Raw genomic sequence first — 5,863 nt, 5'->3', positions numbered from 1 at the left:
CCCCTTAATCGTCTCTTTACCAACCTGAAAAATCCCAGTCTTATTAATCTCTCCTCATATGGAAGCTGTTCCATACCCCTGATCATTTTTGTTGCCCTTGTTTGTACCTTTTCCAGTTCCAATATATCTTTTTTGAGATGGGGCGACCAGATCTGCATGCAGTATTCAAGGTGTGGGCGTATCATAACTTTATATACAGGCATTATGATATTTTCTGTCTTATTATCTATCCCTTTCCTAATGATTCCTAACATTCTGTTAGTTTTTTTGACTGCCACTGCACAGTGGGGGCAATGTGTGTTTCCCAACCCCCTTGTTATGGGGTAGAGGTGGAAGTGCCTTTAAATTGAGGGAGGGGGATCGCAATTCCCTACCCTGCTATCCACCCCTACGTCCAGGGAAGCAGAAGCCCACTAGTTGCACAGGAGTGCCCAGCAGGGAAAGAGTTAATTTTGACACTTGCTGGGAGACTGGGCACCTCCTCCCTCACTAGAGCACATCTCAATCTTCTGTAGGAAGGCAGGGGGATGACACTGTGGCTTTTCAGGTTTTTTACAGCTGCCTAGGGGATTTGGGCTCCCAACACCTGTTAAATTTGGGCACCCAGATCTCTTAGGCAGGTTTAAAAACCTCAGCACATGAAATGGAAATCACCATCAGTAGGATCTAGAGCTAATGGTGGAATTTGCCCTGCCTCTTAAATGGGTTGGGAAATTTCAACCCATTATGTGCAAACAGTCATCAGTAGGATTCAGAGTTAACCACCCTTCTGACTGACTTCTCTGTCTCCACGGTACCCCCAGAGCTTCTCCTTCCCTGGGATCTGCATGGAGACCCCACTCCTGCTGGTGGTGAACAGCAAGACGCAGGGATCCTGCACCCAGGCATCAGCTACTGTGGCATACACAGAGCGAGTGAGGCCGTTGTGGAGGGAATGTGCAAAGGTAACTCCTTGCCCTCTGCGGCTGCTTCTGGGGGGGTCGGACTTGTCCTGCTGTCTGCTGCCCCCCCGGTGGATCCCAGAGGCATAATAGCTTGGAGAGTCTTGTGGGGCCAGCAGGATACAGGGGATTTACAACTGGGTATTGGGGCAAAGGATGGGGACTGAGAACGGGGCGATCCCCTCTAGAGAGAGGGACTGAGATAGCTGGGGTGTGGGGCATAGATGGGGGAGCTCTGAACGGGGTGATTCCCCGTACAGAGAGGGACTGGGGCAGCCAGGTTGGAGGGTATAGATGGGGGAGCTCAGAATGGGATGCTCCCCCCTACAGAGGGGGACAGTGATCCCTCTTTTCCCATTCTCTCTCCACTCAGCATGGTCCCATCTCCCATGGCAATGAGCTGTACCCAGGCTCTGCCCCCTGGTACCCCAATAAACCATCTTAATGGGCTGATCTCAGGTGTGAAGAAATCTCACTGGGACTAGGAGACCCCAAACCAAGCCCATCAATGCCCCCCTCCATCCACACCTCTTCCCTGCCCTTTCTCCTTCTCCTCTCCCTTTCCACACTCCTCCTTTCTGTTTCCTTCCCCCTTGGCTGGAATCACTGGCCCCAACCTCCGTGGTTTAACTGGTTTATGACTTGGGGATATTTAAAGGCACCTAATGGGCGTTGTAGCTACCAAATCTCTGTGGGGTTTGGGAATCAGACTTCCTTAGTTGCCTTTCAGAATAGGTCTGGCCCGGTATCCGGCTCTCCATGTATACAGAGCGGCAGCATATTTATTTTGGAAGGTTTGATTTGTTTTATAATTTTATATGTTTAAAGGTTTTTTTTTCTTCTCTAATGAATAAAATCTGTTATCGATGCGGTTCTTGGTCAGTGAGTCATGTCTGTCCATTCCCCTACGCAACCATCTGCGTGTCTGTCTCCTTAACTACTGCTCCATGTCCATGATGTGTCATTTATTTTTCTCAGGAAGATAAATTGAGATGGTCACTGGTCAGCTCTGGCTCTGACCACCTGCTCAGCCGTCCTTGGCTACGACAGCTCGGTGTGTGGCTGAGCCGCTCGGCCTGCCTGCCCCAACAATGCAAGGAAAATTCCCCAGATCAAACAGATCCACAGTGAGGTTTAGGTGCCTAAGTCCAACATTTAGATCCTCCAAACCCCCCTCAGCTGCCGCCTCACCTGGTAGGTCCCTAAGTTATGGCCAGTGGGCATGTGCCAGCCACCTCAGTCCTGGCTCAGTCTAAGCCCTGGCAGGATTCACAAAGGAGGCATTCCCCGCCTAGCTCACCTGCAGGCCCCAACCCGGTGGGCGTGCTCAGAGCGTGCCCTAGAGCGCACCTCCTGGCTCGGGCGCCTCACAAACACAGGCAGCGGAGGAGGAGGGGACGCTCCTGCGTTCTCTAGAGCTCAATAGCTGAAGCGCTCACCCGGGATGGGGGAGACCCAGGTTCAGATCCTGACTCTGCCTGATGTGGACCAGAGACCTGGCTCCAGCTCGCCCATGCTAGGGCCCTGCCTGCTGGGTGATGGAGGGAGTGGGGGGGTCTGATCTGGGTCTTTCTCAGCCTCCTGTGGAAGCTGTTCCACTGGGTGTCAAATAATCACACAGCAGCGAGCTGGTGGGACTGACTCTATGGGCCAGTGGTCAGGGCACCCAGCCAGGAGGAGGAAAGTCAAGCTCAAGTTCCTGAGCCAACAACTGCTTCATACAAAGTGGAACAGGAGAGACTGAGAGCCAGCCCCTGTGCACAGCCCAATGCCAGTGGTCAGGGCACTCCCCTGCACCGTAGGGGAGCTGCGGACAAGTTTCTGCCCACATCATGCAGAGGGGGGCTTGAACTGGGGGTAGGGGGCTTGAATCGGGGGAGGCGCTCTGACCCCTGGGCTAATGGTTACCGGGGTGCGGGGAGGGGTCTGCCGACTCGTTTTCTGTGAGAAGGGCTGATCTGGCTGCGGCGCTGTCATGGAGTCGCCTATGCCCAATCTCCTGGGAGTTTTCCGTTACTGGGCTGGCCCCAAGAATCCACACAGCTCCATGGGGCCAGGCTTCCACGGCTCTGAACCTGGGCCTTGGGGCGCCAACGATCCCTGTCTCTCTCTGGGGCTCCTTGCAGTGAGTCCAGCTGAGCCAGACTCCTGGGGGAGGCTTGTTCCACCCCTGTGGGGCACAGTGTCCTCAGGCCGTATCTGCAGCAACACCAGGCAGCCTTTTCAAACCAAGGGGACCCTTCAGCAGTCCTCTGGCTACAGACTGGCAGTCTTCGATTTAGCAGAGACACCAAAGCTGAATGAACCCTGGAGATTCAGCTCCCGCTTCTGCCCGAGCCCCCCAGTCCTGACCCACAGCCCCCACCCCTGTCCTAGCACTGAGATCTGAACTCCGCTCTCTCAGGAGATGAGTTAACATTTACTTTTAATTGCCTGGCTCCAACTTTTCAAGCAGGAACTGGCAGCAAACTCAGCTCAGTTCTTTAATTGGCTCCCCCAGCGGCCCATGTCATCAATACCCAGAGCAAGAAGAGTTCAGACATCAACACAAGCTAATTCCACCAAGGGATTTGCACTCTGGTCTGTATGATTTATTAAATGGCTCTAACTCCCGTGAAAGATACTGGATGGAAACACCACAGCGATGGACAGCCTCTGTTAATGAATTGACACAGCACAGGCAGTGGGTGCATGGTCTACTGGTCAGAGAGTTGGACTGGGAGCCAGGACTCCTGGACTCCGGTTGGGTCTAGTGGTTTAGAGAGGGTGGAGAAAGAGTAGTCAACACTCCTGGTTTCTATCCCTAGCACTGGGAGAGGAGTGGGATTGAGTGGGTTACAGCAGGGGGGCTGGGAGTCTGGAGTCCTGGGTTAGGGTTTAAGACTAGAGGGGAACCAGCAGATCTCTAGTCTGACCTTCTGTAGATCAGAGGCCACCAACACCACCCAGCAACTGAAATTAGAGCAAAGTAGGACAGCCCTCAGGAGGCTAAACTATGATGTGCCACAGGCAGAGAACAGGAGGGACCGAGGGGCACCAGTGCCTGAGGCCCCCACAATTGCAGGGAAATGATTAAGTGAGATACACCCAGCTAATCCTGGCAAGTGACCCGCACCCACATGCTGCAGGGGAAGGCAAAACCCTCCCAAGGTCACTGCCAATCTGAGCTGGGGGGAAATTCCTTCCCCACCCCACACATGGCGATCAGTTAGACCCTGACCATGTGAGCAAGAACCAGCCAGCCCAGCACCCGAGAGAGAAAGCTCGGTGCCACTTCAGAGCGTTGACCTGCCCCCCAGCGTCCCAGCTCCAGCTGTTGATGCTGATCCCTGATTCTTCAGAGGAAGAAGAGAATAACAAAAAACAAACAACCACTTCCTCCCAAAAACCAGAACACATTTTGGGGGAGAGGAATCCTCCTGATCTTTGCAGGAGACCAGCTGAAACCCTGAATCATGAACTTTTAGAACATCAGAGATGAACCAGAAGGGACTGTCAGGGCTGCCCTGCTCCCCATCACAAGTAACCCCATCATACAATCCCACACATATATTTGTCCAGCTCTCCCTTAAAACTAATTAAGTTGTTTGCCCCCCACAACTCCTATTGGGAGGTTGTTCCAGAATCTCACCCCTCTGATGTGTTAGAGAACTTCTCATTTCTGTCTCTGGCAATGGGATGGGAGTGGGGGTCTAGGGGGTTAGATTATCATTGAATCATAGAACTGGAAGGGAGCTCAAGAGGTCATCTAGTCCAGTCCCCTGCACTCATGGCAGGACTAAGTATTCTCTAAACCACCCCTGACAGGTGTTTGTCCAACCTGCTCTTAAAAATCTCCAATGGTGGGGATTCCACAACATCCCTAGGCAATTTATTCCAGTGCTTAACCACTCTGACAGTTAAGAAGTTTTTCTAATGTCCAACCTAAACTGCCCTTGCTGCAATTTAAGCCCATTGCTTCTTGTCCTATCCTCAGAGGTTAAGAAGAACAATTTTTCTCCCTCCTCCTTGTAACAATCTTTTATGTACTTTAAAACTGTTATGTCCCCTCTCAGTCTTCTCTTCTCCAGACTAAAAAAAAAATTTTTTTTAAATCTTCCCTCATAGGTCATGTTTTCTAGACCTTTAATAATTTGTGTTGCTCTTTTCTGGACTTTCTCCAATTTGTCCACATCTTTCCTGAAATGTGGTGCCCAGAACTGGACACAATGCTCCAGTTGAGGCCTAATCAGCGCCGAGTAGAGTGGAAGAATTACTTCTCGTGTCTTGCTTACAACACTCCTGCTAATACATCCCAGAATGAGGTTTGCTTTTTTTGCAACAGTGTTACACTGTTGACTCATATTTAGCTTTTGATCCACTATGACCCCCAGATCCCTTTCCACAGTACTCCTTCCTTCTGCAGTCATTTCCCATTTTGTGTGTGTGCAACTGATTGTTCCTTCCTAAGTGGAGTACTTTGCATTTGTCTTCATAGAATTTCATCCTATGCAGAACATTTCTTCAGTTTGTCCAGATCATTTTGAATTATAATCCTATCCTCCAAAGCACTTGCAACCCCTCCCAGCTTGGTATCATCCACAAACTTTATAAGTGTACTCTCTATGCCATTATCTAAATCATTGATGAAGATATTGAACAGAACTGGACCCAGAACCAATCCCTGCAGGATCCCAGTCGTTATGCCCTTCCAGCATAACTGTGAACCACTGATAACTACTCTCTGGGAACGGTTTTCCAAACAGTTATGCACCCACCTTATAGTAGCTCCATCTAGGTTATATTTCCCTGGTTTGTTTATGAGAAGGTCATGCAAGACAGTATCAAAAGCCTTACTAAAGTCAAGATATACCACATCTACCACTTCCCCCCATGAACAAGGCTTGTTACCCTGTCAAAGAAAGCTATCAGGTTGGTTTGAC

The sequence above is a fragment of the Terrapene carolina genome, unplaced genomic scaffold (assembly GCF_002925995.2).
Source record: "Terrapene carolina triunguis isolate 2854851 unplaced genomic scaffold, T_m_triunguis-2.0 Scaffold31328, whole genome shotgun sequence".
Lineage (NCBI taxonomy): Eukaryota > Metazoa > Chordata > Testudines > Emydidae > Terrapene > Terrapene triunguis.
This window is presented reverse-complemented; position numbering follows the sequence as displayed.